The sequence below is a fragment of the Coregonus lavaretus genome (genome assembly GCF_964263955.1).
Source record: "Coregonus lavaretus genome assembly, contig: HAP1_SCAFFOLD_1704, whole genome shotgun sequence".
Taxonomy (NCBI): domain Eukaryota; kingdom Metazoa; phylum Chordata; class Actinopteri; order Salmoniformes; family Salmonidae; genus Coregonus; species Coregonus lavaretus.
Window position 1 is genome coordinate 41758 of NW_028161806.1, and position 17487 is coordinate 59244.

At 44.9% G+C, this 17487-nt stretch overlaps 1 long non-coding RNA gene across 1 annotated transcript; it reads left to right on the forward strand.

The window, feature by feature from the left end:
- The first annotated feature begins 99 nt into the window (after positions 1 to 99).
- On the forward strand, positions 100 to 8288 carry LOC311120059. The gene is made up of 3 exons (XR_014612072.1): positions 100 to 157; positions 7952 to 8026; positions 8240 to 8288. It is a non-coding gene; the product is annotated as an uncharacterized lncRNA (long non-coding RNA).
- The last annotated feature ends 9199 nt before the right edge of the window (positions 8289 to 17487 follow it).

A 17487-nucleotide genomic window follows, 5' to 3' on the forward strand; every position in this document is an offset into this window, starting at 1 on the left:
ATATGTGACTGCATCCTATCATGGAAACAAACTGTGGTTTAGTTGGTAAATAGACCAGTCCTGTTTCTCTTTGCTATTTATTTCTTTGCAGTCTGCGGACCCTGAGCAGGACATTTCATACAGCACAGTGAGCCACACCAGAGAAACAGCACAGCAGGTACAAACTGAATAAACCTGGTTTAGGTCTGTGGAGATCTTGGACTAGTACCAATCACACATTTTCTGCATGGAGCTAAGGTTCTCTCTCTCTTTCTCTCTCTCCATTTCTGCAATGTGAGCTTGGGTTCTCTCTCTCTCTCTCTCTCTTCTCTCTCTCTCTCTCTCTCTCTCTCTCTCTCTCTCTCTCTCTCTCTCTCTCTCTCTCTCTCTCTCTCTCTCGCTCGCTCGCTCTCAATTCAATTCAATTTTTCAATTTAAGGGCTTTATTGGCATGGGAAACGTATGTTAATATTGCCAAAGCAAGTGAAGTAGATAGTAAACAAAAGTGAAATAAACAATAAATATTAACAGTAAACATTACACTCAGAAGTTTCAAAAGAATAAAGACATTTCAAATGTCATATTATGTCTATATACAGTGTTGTAACAATGTGCAAATAGTTAAAGTACAAATGGGAAAATAAATAAACATAAATATGGGTTGTATTTACAATGGTGTTTGTTCTTCACTGGTTGCCCTTTTCTTGTGGCAACAGGTCACAAATCTTGCATCTGTGATGGCACACTGTGGTTTTTCACCCAGTAGATAAGGGAGTTTATCAAAATTGGGTTTGTTTTCTAATTCTTTGTGGATCGCTGTAATCTGAGGGAAATATATGTCTCTAATATGGTCATACATTTGGCAGGAGGTTTGGAAGTGCAGCTCAGTGTGCACATAGCCTGTCTTCTCTTGAGAGCCAGGTCTTCCTACGGTGGCCTTTCTCAATAGCAAGGCTATGCTCACTGAGTCTGTACATAGTCAAAGCTTTCCTTAATTTTGGGTCAGTCACAGTGGTCAGGTATTCTGCCACTGTGTACTCTCTGTTTAGGGCCAAATAGCATTCTAGTTTGCGCTGTTTTTTTGTTTGTTCTTTCCAATGTGTCAAGTAATTCTCTTTTTGTTTTCTCATGATTTGGTTGGGTCTAATTGTGTTGTTGTTGTTGTTGTCTTGGGGCTCTGTGGGGTCTGTTTGTGTTTGTGAACAGAGCCCCAGAGCCAGCTTACTTAGGGGACTCTTCTCCAAGTTCATCTCTCTGTAGGTGATGGCTTTGTTAAGGAAGTTTTGGGAATCGCTTGCTTTTAAGTGGTTATAGAATTTAACGGCTCTTTTCTGGATTTTGATAATTAGCGGGTATTGGCCTAATTCTGCTCTATATGCATTATTTGGTGTTTTACGTTGTACACAGAGGATGTTTTTGCAGAATTCTGCATGCAGAGTCTCAATTTGGTGTCTGTCCCATTTTGTGAATTATTGGTTGGTGAGCGGACCCCAGACCTCACAACCATAAAAGGCAATGGGTTCTATAACTGATTCAAGTATTTTTTGCCAGATCCTAATTGGTATGTCAAATTGTATGTTCCTTTTGATTGCATAGAAGGCCCTTCTTGCCTTGTCTCTCAGATCGTTCACAGCTTTGTGGAAGTTACCTGTGGCGCTGATGTTTAGGCCGAGGTATGTATAGTTTTTTGTGTGCTCTAGGGCAACGGTGTCTAGATGGAATTTGTATTTGTGGTCCTGGCAACTGGACCTTTTTTGGAACACCATTATTTTTGTCTTACTGAGATTTACTGTCAGGGCCCAGGTCTGACAGAATCTGTGCAGAAGATCTAGGTGCTGCTGTAGGCCCTCCTTGGTTGGCGACAGAAGCACCAGATCATCAGCAAACAGTAGACATTTTACTTCAGATTCTAGTAGGGTGAGGCCGGGTGCTGCAGACTGTTCTAGTGCCCTCGCCAATTCGTTGATATATATGTTGAAGAGGGTCGGGCTTAAAATGCATCCCTGTCTCACCCCACAGCCCTGTGGAAAGAAATGTGTGTGTTTTTTACCAATTTTAACCGCACACTTGTTGTTTGTGTACATGGATTTTATAATGTCGTATGTTTTTCCCCCAACCCCACTTTCCATCAATTTGTATAGCAGACCCTCATGCCAAATTGAGTCAAAAGCATTTTTGAAATCAACAAAGCATGAGAAGACTTTGCCTTTGTTTTGGTTTGTTTGTTTGTCAATTAGGGTGTGCAGGGTGAATACGTGGTCTGTCGTACGGTAATTTGGTAAAAAGCCAATTTGACATTTGCTCAGTACATTGTTTTCACTGAGGAAATAAACTAGTCTGCTGTTAATGATAATGCAGAGGATTTTCCCAAGGATGCTGTTGACGCATATCCCACGGTAGTTATTGGGGTCAAATTTGTCTCCACTTTTGTGGATTGGGGAGATCAGTCCTTGGTTCCAAATATTGGGGAAGATGCCAGAACCAAGGATGATGTGAAAGAGTTTAAGTATAGCTAATTGAAATTTGTGGTCTGTATATTTTATCATTTCATTGAGGATACCATCAACACCTCAGGCCTTTTTGGGTTGGAGGGTTTGTATTTTGTCCTGTAGTTCATTCAATGTAATTGGAGAATCCAGTGGGTTCTGGTATTCTTTAATAGTTGATTCTAAGATTTGCATTTGATAATGTATATTTTTTTGCTGTTTGTTCTCTGTTATAGGGCCAAAAAGATTGGAGAAGTGGTTTACCCACACATCTCGTTTTGGATAGATAGCTCTTCGTGTTGTTGTTTATTTAGTGTTTTCCAATTTCCCAGAAGTGGTTAGAGTCTATGGATTCTTCAATTACATTGAGCTGATTTCTGACATGCTGCTCCTTATTTTTCCGTAGTGTATTTCTGTATTGTTTTAGTGATTTACCATAGTGGTTAGAGTCTATGGATTCTTCAATTACATTGAGCTGATTTCTGACATGCTGCTCCTTATTTTTCCATTAGTGTTTTTCTGTATTGTTTTAGTGATTTACCATAGTGTAGGCTCAGGTTTTCTGGGTCTCTATGTTTTTGGTTGGATAGGTTTCTCAATTTATTTCTTATGTTTTTGCATTCTTCATCAAACCATTTATCACTGTTGTTACTTTTCTTTGGTTTTCTGTTAGAGATTTTTAGATTTGATAGGGAAGCTGAGAGGTCAAATATACTGTTTAGGTTTTCTACTGCCAAGTTTACACTATTACAGTGGAACGTTTTGTCCAGGAAGTTGTCTAGAATGGATTGAATTTGTTGTTGCCTAATTGCTTTTTGGTATGTTTCAACACTACTTTCCTTCCATCTATAGCATTTCTTAATATTATTCAGTTCCTTTGGCTTTGATGCGTCATGATTGAGTATTGCTCTGTTCAAGTAGACTGTGATTCAAGTAGACTGTGATTCAAGTAGACTGTGATTTTCAATCCCTGCAGTGTTGAGCTGAGTATCTGAAGTTCCTATACTCTGTATTCCTATGCATTTACATTTACATTTACGTCATTTAGCAGACGCTCTTATCCAGAGCGACTTACAAATTGGTGCATTCACCCTATAGCTAGTGGGATAACCACTTTACAATATTTATTTTTTTATTTTTTTATTTTTTGGGGGGGGAGGGGTAGAAGGATTACGTTATCCTATCCCAGGTATTCCTTAAAGAGCTGGGGTTTCAAATGTCTCCGGAAGGTGGTGAGTGACTCCGCTGTCCTGGCGTCGTGAGGGAGCTTGTTCCACCATTGGGGTGCCAGAGCAGCGAACAGTTTTGACTGGGCTGAGCGGGAACTATGCTTCCGCAGAGGAAGGGGAGCCAGCATGCCAGAGGTGGATGAACGCAATTCCCTCGTTTGGGTGTAGGGACTGATCAGAGCCTGAAGGTACGGAGGTGCCGTTCCCCTCACTGCTCCATAGGCAAGCACCATGGTCTTGTAATGGATGCGAGCTTCAACTGGAAGCCAGTGGAGTGTGCGGAGGAGGGGGGTGACGTGTGAGAACTTGGGAAGGTTGAACACCAGACGGGCTGCGGCATTCTGGATGAGTTGTAGGGGTTTAATGGCACAGGCAGGGAGCCCAGCCAACAGTGAGTTGCAGTAATCCAGACGGGAGATGACAAGTGCCTGGATTAGGACCTGTGCTGCTTCCTGTGTAAGGCAGGGTCGTACTCTCCGAATGTTGTAGAGCATGAACCTGCAGGAGCGGGTCACCGCCTTGATGTTAGCGGAGAACGACAGGGTGTTGTCCAGGGTCACGCCAAGGCTCTTCGCACTCTGGGAGGAGGACACAACGGAGTTGTCAACCGTGATGGCGAGATCATGGAACGGGCAGTCCTTCCCCGGGAGGAAGAGCAGCTCCGTCTTGCCAGGGTTCAGCTTGAGGTGGTGATCTGTCATCCATACTGATATGTCTGCCAGACATGCAGAGATGCGATTCGCCACCTGGTTATCAGAAGGGGGAAAGGAGAAGATTAGTTGTGTATCGTCAGCGTAGCAATGATAGGAGAGGCCATGTGAGGATATGACAGAGCCAAGTGACTTGGTGTATAGGGAGAAAAGGAGAGGGCCTAGAACTGAGCCCTGGGGGACACCAGTGGTGAGAGCACGTGGTGCGGAGACAGCTTCTCGCCATGCCTCTTGGTAGGAGCGACCGGTCAGGTCGGACGCAATCCAGGAGTGAGCCGCGCCGGAGATGCCCAGCTCGGAGAGGGTGGAGAGGAGGATCTGATGGTTCACAGTATCAAAGGCAGCAGACAGGTCTAGAAGGACAAGAGCAGAGGAGAGAGAGTTAGCTTTAGCAGTGCGGAGAGCCTCCGTGACACAGAGAAGAGCAGTCTCAGGTGAATGACCAGTCCTGAAACCTGACTGGTTTGGATCAAGAAGGTCATTCTGAGAGAGATAGCAAGAGAGTTGGCTAAAGACGGCACGCTCAATAGTTTTGGAAAGAAAAGAAAGAAGGGATACTGGTCTGTAGTTGTTGACATCAGTGGGATCGAGTGTTGGTTTTTTGAGAAGGGGTGCAACTCTCGCTCTCTTGAAGACGGAAGGGACATAGCCAGCGGTCAAGGATGAGTTGATCAGCGAGGTGAGGTAGGGGAGAAGGTCACCGGAGATGGTCTGGAGAAGAAAGGAGGGGATTGGGTCAAGCGGGCAGGTTGTTGGGCGGCCTGCAGTCACTAGTCGCAAGATTTTATCTGGAGAGAGAGGGGAGAAAGAAGTCAAAGCATAGGGTAGGGCAGTGTGAGCAGGACCAGCAATGTCATTAGACTTAACAAACGAGGATCGGATGTCGTCAACCTTCTTTTCAAAGTGGTTTACGAAGTCATCCACAGAGAGGGAGGAGGGGGGGAGGGGGGGTGGGGGGGAGGATTCAGCAGTGAGGAGAATGTGGCAAAGAGCTTCCTAGGGTTAGAGGCAGATGCTTGGAATTTAGAGTGGTAGAAAGTGGCCTTAGCAGCAGAAACATATGAAGAAAATGTAGAGAGGAGGGAGTGAAAAGATGCCAGGTCGGCGGGGAGTTTAGTTTTCTTCCATTTCCGCTCAGCTGCCCGGAGCTCCGTTCTGTGAGCTCGCAATGAGTCATCAAGCCACGGAGCTGGAGGGGAGGACCGAGCCGGCCGGGAGGATAGGGGACACAGGGAGTCAAAGGATGCAGAAAGGGAGGAGAGGAGGATTGAGGAGGCAGAATCAGGAGATAGGAGGGAGAAGGATTGAGCAGAGGGAAGAGATGATAGGATGGAAGAGGAGAGAGTAGTGGGAGAGAGAGAGCGAAGGTTGCGGCGGCACGTTACCATCTCTGTAGGGGCAGAGTGAGTAGTGTTGGAGGAGAGCGAGAGAGAAAAGGATACAAAGTAGTGGTCGGAGACATGGAGGGGAGTTGTAGTGAGATTAGTAGAAGAGCAACATCTAGTAAAGATGAAGTCAAGCGTATTGCCTGCCTTGTGAGTAGGGGGGGACGGTGAGAGGGTGAGGTCAAAAGAGGAGAGGAGTGGAAAGAAGGAGGCAGAGAGAAATGAGTCAAATGTAGACGTAGGGAGGTTGAAATCCCCCAAAACTGTGAAGGGTGAGCCATCCTCAGGAAAGGAACTTATCAAGGCGTCAAGCTCATTGATGAACTCTCCAAGGGAACCTGGAGGGCGATAGATGACAAGGATATTAAGCTTAAATCGGCTAGTGACTGTGACAGCGTGGAATTCAAATGAGGAGATAGACAGATGGGTTAGGGGAAAAATTGAGAATGACCACTTGGGAGAGATGAGGATTCCTGTGCCACCACCCCTCTGACCAGATGCTCTCGTGGTATGCGAGAACACATGGTCAGACGAGGAGAGAGCAGTAGGAGTAGCAGTGTTTTCAGTGGTAATCCATGTTTCCGTCAGCGCCAGGAAGTCGAGGGACTGGAGGGTAGCATAGGCTGGGATGAAGTCAGCCTTGTTGGCAGCAGAACGGCAGTTCCAGAGGCTGCCTGAGACCTGGAACTCCAGGTGTGTGGTGCGTGCAGGGACCACCAGGTTAGAGAGGCAGCAGCCACGCGGTGTGAGGCGTTTGTGTAGCCTGTGCGGAGAGGAGAGAACAGGGATAGGCAGAGGCATAGTTGACAGGCTGTAGCAGATGGCTACAATAATGCAGAGGAGATCGGAATGAAATGAACTAAACATTTGGGAAAGGAGAGAGCAGGGCCTCCCTTACCAAAAAAATATAACACTCCCAACTTCCACCTCAGAAACTATAATTGTTTCACTGAACCACCCGAATAAAACTCTCCCAACTTCCACTTTAGAAATTAGAATTGTTGTAAACTACAGCGGTTCAATGTTTCAAGGAATAGACCCAACTTACTTTATTCAGCTAGCTAACTATGACGCCATAGCTAACTAGCATGCTAGCATCCAATAACACACAGTTTAGCACCAATACTTGGTTACAACAAACTACCAATAGTGTGTTAACACACTAAACAGATAATTCGTGTCCGTGTCTAGTTCTTTCATAACGCAGCAATAATTAAACGTTGGCTAGCTTAGCACAAATATATTGTATTTAGCTACCACAGTACAGCTAGCTGGTAGTGTTGGCTAGCTAGCAATGGCTGCTGTGTTGACTTTGTTTGAAAAACGGCGTCGCTGCGAACGAATGTAGCTGGCTAAAAGGATATTTTATTTAGTTGCTACCGTTGCTAATAGCTACTCCAACTAGTCCAGGAGGTGAGTTAGCTAGCCAGCTTCGTGCTACACCCGGCACCGCCGCACCGCCGAATACAAAAGTAACCTACAATAACTACATACAACAACTACCCACAACAGCCCACGATGCCTACCTACAATACCTAGTAATATACAGCCCACGATGCCTACCTATAATACCTAACTACAATCTAAATACATAGTTTAAGCCTTACTCGACAAAGCCCAAGCTATGTATAAAGCCAAACTTCCCCGACGCCAGCTGTCTGGGTGGCAGACTGCAATCAGTAGCTGTAATTAAGTACAGCAGCTACCAACCACCTAACGTTAATGCCTCGGATAATGAGGTTAGAAAAACAGCTGAATGGTAGGTAGCTAGCTGGCTCAATTACAGGTACTCTTAAGCGTGAAATAACATTGGAAACAACTAACCACAGTTGCTAAAAGTTACCAGTAGCTACCCGCTAGCTAGCTAGCTTTGTTGGTCCAAGTAGTGGGTTAGCTAGCCTCGTGCTTCGCTGGGGTCCGCCGAATACAATAATTACCTACAATAATTACCTACAATAACCTACAATAACTACCTAAGTAAACTACCTATAATACCTAACTACAATACCTACCTACAATCTAAATACATGGTTTAAGCTTTACTCAACACCATATAAGAAGCCAAGCTTACCTCCTGCTAGAGAAAACACAACCTCTCCCGTTGATTTCCACACACTATGCATGTCGCCATATGTTTACCTTCTGTCCTGTCCATTTCTCAGGGTCCAAAGCCAGAGAGCCACCATGACGTGATGTACAGCACTGTGATGCCTGATCAGTTCAGGACAGAACAGAAGGTCAACATATGGCTACATACTGTACATCGTTGGTCTTAGACAACATTATGGATGTTACTCATAAAACGTCATAGCCTTGGCAAATTTGCATCTGTTTTAGAAAACAATTGTATTTACAGTTTCATTTTCTTTCTTGGAACAAGCAATAGATAAATGTACACTATAACAATACAACAATACGTTTTTGTTATCTGGGTCTCTCTCTATCAGCAGGCCCCATTTCCTGAAGATAATGATGATGTCACATACAGCACTGTCATCCCCCAGTACAAGGCTCAACTAAAAGTACAGGCCAAGGTAAAGCTGCTCTGTTGATTAGCAACAGCTAGTATTATGTTATCAGAAACAACAGTAGGTGATTGTTTCCTCAGTGTTAATATAGTCATGGTTATGTCACCATTATACCTATAGGCCTAATATATCACCTTTATATCACATATCACAATTACAACTGTCTTTCACAGAGAACTGTGTTTTAAACTGTACTCTCCATTGTGACAAAATGTCCCTGTTCACCTCTCTACCTGTTCCTCCTCTGTAGGCAGCAGAACCAGATGATAATGTGGTCTACAGCTCACTAGCTCTACAGGTGACCACACAGGTCAGTGTTGGTGTCTCCTCTGTCTGTTGTACCAGATGATGCTGATCTCTCAACAAAGATACAGACAACACCACATTGCTATGTATTGTAAACGTCACTCTTTAATCACACAAATCTTTCTTAGTCTTTTTAGTTTTGCTGCATGAAAAACTGTATAATCACGTTGTGACCAGCTAACCACATTGTTTTCAGTGTGTATCCATAACATTACAGTGTGGAGTGTGCCTGGGTTTAGGGTGAAGTTGCCCCTAGATGCTGATCTTGGGTCAGATTTTTTTTTTTATCCCACTAAAGGTTAAGGTTAGGATTGGGGGAGGGGAAGCTGATTCTAGATCTCTATCTATTGGAAATGTCACCACAGTGATTGTGACTGAATGTTACACGTTCTCTCCAGCAGAGGGCAGCAGCAGCACAGCAGTGACTGACTGAGTGACCTTGGTGGAGTCCTTATCCTGGAAGGACAGCCCACTCCCCTCTCCTGTGTCACAACATCTATCTGCCTCCAATATGCTTCTGTCATACCTCTTAACCCACACCAGAAAGACCCCTCTATCCTTTTGTGTCCATAAACTACTGAAGACAGTCTGCTGTGTTTGTTTTCATTGTCACCACATATCTGTTATTAGTTATTTTCCATCCACCTTTCCCCTTGTCACTTGTTTTTTACATCATCATCTTATTTCTCTCACCTATTTAATTGTCCTATGCCTGTAACTAATCATGATCAAAAGTTTAGATAGTATAGTATAGTAGCTACTATGTATAATAAATACTGTACTGCGATAATAAAATGTACTATACTGTCTATATTGCACAATGGACATTTGTCACACCTGATGTGTATTTTTAATGGATTATCAGATAAAATTGAGTTAATCATGAACATATAGTTAACATTCTTTGTGGCTAACTGAATTTGGCCGTTTGTCTTTGTCTCTCTCTTCAAACACAGTGAAGGGAGCAGCACCAGGGTTGAATAGAGTTTGGGCTAGACCTTTGTCTCCTTGGTATCTTCTTGATTGATTACAGCATGAGGGGGTGAGGTTTGTGTAATTTAGGGCCTTGTCATGTTTAAACTAAACATGAGTGTGTGTGCAAGACAGGGGAGCGGGTGATTGGTTGGAGTAATAGTTCAGCCGTCCTCAGAGACAAAGGAAGTGGGCGGAGCAATAAAAGAGCGGGAAAACTGAAGAGGACTATATAAGATGGAGGGAGACCTTAAGGATGTGTGCCCCTCCGCAGACTGGTATCGGCTTTGTTGAAAACTTTAATAAAGTAATTTCTTGATGCAACAAAAACTCTGTAAGACCTTATTTGTAATAAATACTCTGTAAGACCTGTCTTGTGCTTGTCTCCATCCCCCTCCAGGTGTAGCCCATTTTCCCCAGTATCCCCTGTGCATTTCTACCTGTGTTTTCTGTTTGTCTGTTGCCAGTTTGTCTTGTTACGTCAAGCCTACCAGCGTGTTTTTCCCGTACTTCTATTCTCTCTAGTCCCTGTTTTCTAGTTCTCCCGGTTCTGACCTATTCTACGTGTCCTGACTCCGAGCATGCCTGCTGTCCTGGACCTATCTGACTCTAACCTGGTTTACAAACCTCTGCCTGACCTGACCCTGAGCCTGCCTGCCGTTCTCTACCTTATTGACTCGGCCCTGGATTACTGACCTCTGCCTGCCCTTGACCTGTCGTTTGCCTGCCCACTGTTTTGTAATAATCATCTATGATTTGAACTGTTTGCATATGGGTCTTATCCTGATTCCTGATAGTACAAACTGGCTGACCCAGCAGACTCGGACAAGCTCTGCGACGCCGTCTCCTCCCACTGAGCCACCATTGCAAGACACGAGGAGTTACTTCACAACCTTATGGAAGGATTCCAGACCTTGGCTGAACGCCACGGCTGTGCTTGCCATACATTGCCGGAGAAAGTCAGCAGATTGTCTATTAGGCAGCAGCCACTACTTTAATCCCCCAGACTCTCAGCAACCCCGCCACCAGCGGCATTTCTTCCCAGCCTACCACGGTGTCCCGAGAACCTTGCTTACCTCCGGAGCGCTATGCTGGAGATTCTGGAACCTGCCAGGCTTTTCTCTCCCAGTACTACCTCATCTTCTGTTCCGGTTGCCCTCGCACGTCCTCAATTTCCACCTCGCCTCCAAGGAATCCCGGAAATCCCCAAAGTCTACACTTCCGAGTGAATCCGATGTCACCCGAGTTCTCTCAGAAATCACAGAGGGTTGCCGACTCGCCTATGCAACTTGGCAGAGCTAGATTGTCTCCTGCCGAATGGTTACACAGACTGAACACATAGGGCTGTCATTATATTTCTACCTGTCCTGTAAAAAGACCCGGCTCATCAGGAGGTATGAGTACACTGGGGACTCCCTGGCTGCAGGGTGTATCCGTCATTCTGCCTCCCCCGCCGGCACAGGGTTCTTCTTTGTGGAGAAGAAGGACACAACCTTGCGCCTGCGTATCGACTACCGGGGCCTGAATGACATCACGGTTAAAAAACGTTACCCACTTCACCTCATCGCCTCGGCTTTTGAGTCTCTCCAGGGGGCTACCATCTTCTCCAAGTTGGACCTCCTGAACGCCTACCATCTGGTAAGGATACGGGAAGGGGACGAGTGGAAGACATCCTTTAACACGGCTAGCAGGCACTACGAATACCTTGTTATGCCATTCGGACTGACCAACGCTCCTGCAGTGTTCCAGGCCCTGGTTAACAATGTTCTCTGTGACATGTTGAACCAGTTCGTGTTCGTCTACCTCAATGACATTCTCGTTTTTTTCAGCTTGGCTCAAGAACATGTCCTCCATGTTTTTCAGCACTCACCTCTCCCAAGGTCCCGTTCACGTGGTCTCCAGCTGCAGACCAGGCGTTCTTGGACCTCAAGCACCGATTCCCAACCGCCCCCATCCTAATCCATCCGGATCAGTCCCGGCAGTTCGTGTTGGAGGTCGACGCCTTGGACATCAGATTGGGGTCTGTCCTGTCCCAGCGTTTGGCCCAAGACCAAATGTTGCATCCCTGCACTTTCCTCTCCCATCGTCTCAACACCACTGAAAGGAATTACGACGCGGGTAAACGAGAACTCTTCACGGTTAAGATGGTATTAGAGGAGTGGAGGCACTGGTTAGAGAGGAAGGAACACCCTTTCATAGTGTGGATGGATCACAAGAACCTGGAATATCTCCACACCGCCAAGCGCCTCAACTCCAAGCAATCTCGACAGGCCCTGCTATTCACTCGGTTCAACTTCACCATCTCCTTCAGCTCGGGATCCAAGAATGTGAAGCCGGATGAGCTTTCACGCCTCTATAGCCCCTCTGCTACACCAACGGATCCTGAGACCGCCATACCCTAACTCTTGTCTCGCGGCTGCATTCGTCTGGGGTATAGAGAACCAGGTCCGTGAGGCGCAGTGTTCCCAGCCGGACCCCGGGGAGGGGGCCCGGTTACCCAGATGTTTGACCCGGACTCTGCCTGTTCCCCATTTCTGGAATGGGCTCATTCCTCCCGACTGGCCAGCCATCCTGGCTCCAGTCGGACCCTGACCTTTGTACGACTACTTTTTTGGTGGCCCACCTTGGTTCATGACGTCTCCATGTTCATCACCGCCTGCACTGTGTGTACTCAGAATAAAATTATAAGGCAAGCTCCGGCTGGCCTCCTTCAACCTCTTCCCGTTCCTCACCGCACCTGGTCCCATATATCCCTGGACTTCGTCAAGGGTCTCCCTCCATCAGATGGCAAAACCACTATCCTCACGTTGGTGAATAGGTTTTCCAAAGCCGCCCACTTCATTCCCCTTCCCAAGTCACCCTCAGCCAAGGAAATGGCCCAGCTCATGGTGCAGCACGTCTTCCGGATCCATGGACTTCCGGTGGTCTCCGATCGCGGTCCTCTGTTTTCGTTCTGGTTCTGGAAGGTGTTCTGCACCCTCATTGGGGCATCGGCCAGCCTGTCCTCTGTTTTCACCCCCAATCTAACGGCCAGTCGGAGGGAGCCAATCAGGACCTGGAGACGACTCTTCGTTGCCTCGTCTCCGCCAACCCCACCTCCTGGAGCCAGCAACTCGTGTGGGTGGAATACAGTGGGGGGGAAAGTATTTAGTCAGCCACCAATTGTGCAAGTTCTCCCACTTAAAAAGATGAGAGAGGCCTGTAATTTTCATCATAGGTACACGTCAACTATGACAGACAAAATGAGAGAGAAAAAAATCCAGAAAATCACATTGTAGGATTTTTTATGAATTTATTTGCAAATTATGGTGGAAAATAAGTATTTGGTCAATAACAAAGTTTCTCAATACTTTGTTATATACCCTTTGTTGGCAATGACACAGGTCAAACGTTTTCTGTAAGTCTTCACAAGATTTTCACACACTGTTGCTGGTATTTTGGCCCATTCCTCCATGCAGATCTCCTCTAGAGCAGTGATGTTTTGGGGCTGTCGCTGGGCAACACGGACTTTCAACTCGGACTTTCAACTTATTTTCTATGGGGTTGAGATCTGGAGACTGGCTAGGCCACTCCAGGACCTTGAAATGCTTCTTACGAAGCCACTCCTTCGTTGCCCGGGCGGTGTGTTTGGGATCATTGTCATGCTGAAAGACCCAGCCACGTTTCATCTTCAATGCCCTTGCTGATGGAAGAAGGTTTTCACTCAAAATCTCACGATACATGGCCCCATTCATTCTTTCCTTTACACGGATCAGTGGTCCTGGTCCCTTTGCAGAAAAACAGCCCCAAAGCATGATGTTTCCACCCCCATGCTTCACAGTAGGTATGGTGTTCTTTGGATGCAACTCAGCATTCTTTGTCCTCCAAACACGACGAGTTGAGTTTTTACCAAAAAGTTATATTTTGGTTTCATCTGACCATATGACATTCTCCCAATCCTCTTCTGGATCATCCAAATGCACTCTAGCAAACTTCAGACGGGCCTGGACATGTACTGGCTTAAGCAGGGGGACACTGCAGGATTTGAGTCCCTGGCGGCGTAGTGTGTTACTGATGGTAGGCTTTGTTACTTTGGTCCCAGCTCTCTGCAGGTCATTCACTAGGTCCCCCTGTGTGGTTCTGGGATTTTTGCTCTCTGTTCTTGTGATCATTTTGACCCCACGGGGTGAGATCTTGCGTGTATGGTATTATTTTATGTATCATTAAGGCAAATGTAGGGAGAGGTCAAAGGTAAAATAATAATATTAGTAATAAGCATGGATATGTTGTAAAATTAAAAACCTATATGCCTTAAAATGTTTATGGATTGAGAACCAGAGCAGAGACATTTATGTGTTTTTCATAAAACTCCCTGCAGCTGGTCTGGGAATGTCAATGACGTGATGGCTGTGTGGAGATTGAAGTAACAATGGAACTAGTGTTATCATTTCTTTATGCTTATGACCTTATGACCTGACACATGGCCACATGCACATAATCTCAGGGGCCGGGGAGGATGATAAATGATAAATGTTTAATTGTATGTGGTTGAGAATGGGTTATGGATGACATGTTTAAATCATGTTTAAGTATGAATGGATATGTTTTATAATGTGTTATGAAATGATAATGGTGAAACAGAATGAACATGAATGATACTTTGTACTCCAGATGCATGCCTAGATAGTGAATATAGTCAATACAGAGTGTGATTGTTCTTTAACGTACGTATGTGCATAATTTTTTGAGTCATGCCACTAATAAGATACAGTGGCCCCACTTAGAGAAGCGCAAGTAGCCAACATGTGATACTGAAATAAGCTATTAATTCACATAGGGAGGAACTAGCAGCTGTATCAGTGTGGCTATACATGTGTCTGTATAAAAAGGAGCACTCCGGTTCAGGACAAGCAGTTGTTGTTCCATGGAGCAAGCTCTGGCTTTGTTATGCAATAAAGTCTAAATTCTTGAATTCACAAGCTCCGGTGTCTTGAGAGATATTTTTGAGTTGATTGTCTCTTAGTCAAATATTTCCACGACACGTGGAGCCCCAGATCGAGGGAGATTATCAGTGGTCTTGTATCTCTTCCATTTCCTAATAATTGCTCGCACAGTTGATTTCTTCAAACCAAGCTGCTTACCTATTGCAGATTCAGTCTTCCCAGCCTGGTGCAGGTCTACAATTTTGTTTCTGGTGTCCTTTGACAGCTCTTTGGTCTTGGCCATAGTGGAGTTTGGAGTGTGACTGTTTGAGGTTGTGGACAGGTGTCTTTTATACTGATAACAAGTTGAAACAGGTGCCATTAATACAGGTAACGAGTGGAGGACAGAGAAGTTACAGGTCTGTGAGAGCCAGAAATCTTGCTTGTTTGTAGGTGACCAAATACTTATTTTCCACCATAATTTGCAAATAAATTCATTACAAATCCTACAATGTGATTTTCTGGAGAAAAAAAACCTTAATTTGTCTGTCATAGTTGACGTGTACCTATGATGAAAATTACAGGCCTCTCTCATCTTTTTAAGTGGGAGAACGTGCACAATTGGTGGCTGACTAAATACTTTTTTCCCCCACTGTATGCCCGCAACACCCTTCCCTGCTCAGTCACTGGTCTCTCGCCTTTTGGGTGTTCGATGGGATATCAGCCCCCGCTCTTCCCTGAGCAAGAGGACAAGGTCAGCATACCCTCGGCCCAGATGTCCATCCGCCACTGTCGCCGTACCTGGAAGAGAGCCCGGTATGCTCTTCTCAAGACCACCTCCAGGTATGGACGACAGGAGGACCGCCATCGGACCCCGGCTCCCCATTGTCGTCTTGGGCAGAGGGTATGGCTGACCACTCGGGATCTGCCCCTCCGGGTGGAGTTCCGCAAACTATCCCCCCGTTATATCGGCCCTTTCCCCATCTCTAAGATTCTTAGCCACTCTGCTGTTCGTCTCCTGTTGCCCCGCACCCTCCATATACATCCCTCTTTTCATGTATCAAGAATTAAACCTCTGTCTCACAGCCCTCTGTCTCCTCTCTCCAGTAAACTAATGGACAACAACACTTAAGCTTCTACTTCCAGCTTATACAAACTATATACATTTTACGGACACAGTATATTTTACAATAGCTCTCTTTTGTTTGTTTTTAGTCCCATCCTTCAGCTACCCTCAACCCATCCTATCTATCTCTGAAGACCATCCAGTTTTGATTTATATTTGCTATATATTTTTCAACTCTGCTGTTTCATAAAGGTTCTGAACCTATATACAAAATCAGAACTGTTTGTGGTCGCCATTGAACATTCACGTGTCCTGGTCTCCGTCTGCCCAAAATGAATTATTAACCCGAGTGGAGTGTCAAAGGACAATTGTGGAGGGGTTCCCGGGGTTCAAACCAAATCTGTTAAAGTACAGGGCAGGGGAATTGATGAACAGTGGGGCATTTATCATATGTTACTGTTTAAGTACCTTAAGTTGGTTTCTGTAAACATTTACTTTGATTAATTTATGGCACCTTTTATTATGTTTTTTAGAATATTTTTAGCAATTTTGAATGTATAGTTTCTTTATTGAATTTGATTGTTTCCGTAGGAGGGGCTATGGCAATTTATAGGCTGGGGTAGAGCTCGTCCCGGACCTGGAGTCGCGGGCAGACCATGATAAGCAGATTCCACTAGCTTCCATAGCCACCGAGTCAGATTCCACAGCCACAAAGTCAACATTTTATTTAAGGTTAGGCATAAGGTTAGCAGTGTGGTTAGGTTAGGGTTAAGGTTAGGTTTAAAATAGAATTTTAAGAACATCAATTGTAGAAATGGGCGGGGTTTATGACTTTGTGGCTATGGAAGCTAGTGAAGACCATGAAATGCTGCATTCACGTGCTCATCAGAATTTCCTATTTCCTAGTTGTGGTGTCGGAAATACAACTTTGTTTCATTCATGTGCTTTTTATGATTTGGTTGGAACAATTCTTCAACTAATAAGAGTTTAGCTAGCTTACTTAACATTGACAATATGGTCAAACTAGCTACATTATACATATTGATGAGGCTGTAGTGGTCAGAAATGTATTTGTTGTCATCCTTTGGTTGAAAAGGTTAAAAGGTCAGTGGTGACACTTCACAACTCAACAACTCAGGCGGCAACATTTTCTCAAATCCCCTTGTAATTCCGACTTGGAGGGTTTTTCATGTGAAAATTCCCAGTCCGGACTAGGAATTTCAAAGAAATCCGACAGCACGTGAACGCGGCAATGAACCTTTGATGCAGAAGTATGTAGCGGTTAGACCCCAAGACATATGGGCATCGACTGAAAACCAAGTTGAAGTCTAGTCTCGTGTTTTTCAAGTTTATAATTTTTTGGTGTGGTTTTCCTGTTTTTGTCCCGCACTGCAAATATTCCTCACTGGATTCTGGAACTCCAACAACCTTTTTGTCAAATAAACCAATAGTGACACCATACCAGCCACTGCCAACCAACCCTACAGTTTAGCTAAGCAGTCTTTTATCAACATGTAATGCATTGAGTTAACCTGAAACCTGTAGTCTTGTGGTACAGCAGCTTCCTGAGCTACTGCTGATTCGATACCTTACAGGCCAATGTGGTTTGGAGCTGTGTCTATGACCAGGGTTTATTTCCTGGACAACGTTTATTGTTTCTATTTCTATTCCTTTCTAGTCTAATTATTTTTAAGACAGAGAGGGTTCATATCTGGATTTTGGCAAAACCCCTTAAAATCACATAGACTGGAAGTCTAATCATGGGTTTACTTTGAAGCTGATTTTTGGTCTGGTCTGTGGAGATATTGGTCTAACTTTATTGGGAACAAATATATCAAGTAAGTACATAAATAAAGAATTGAAAACCCATGCATACATGATACATATCAATTGTAATGACTGATCCACAGAATGTATTGTTACCA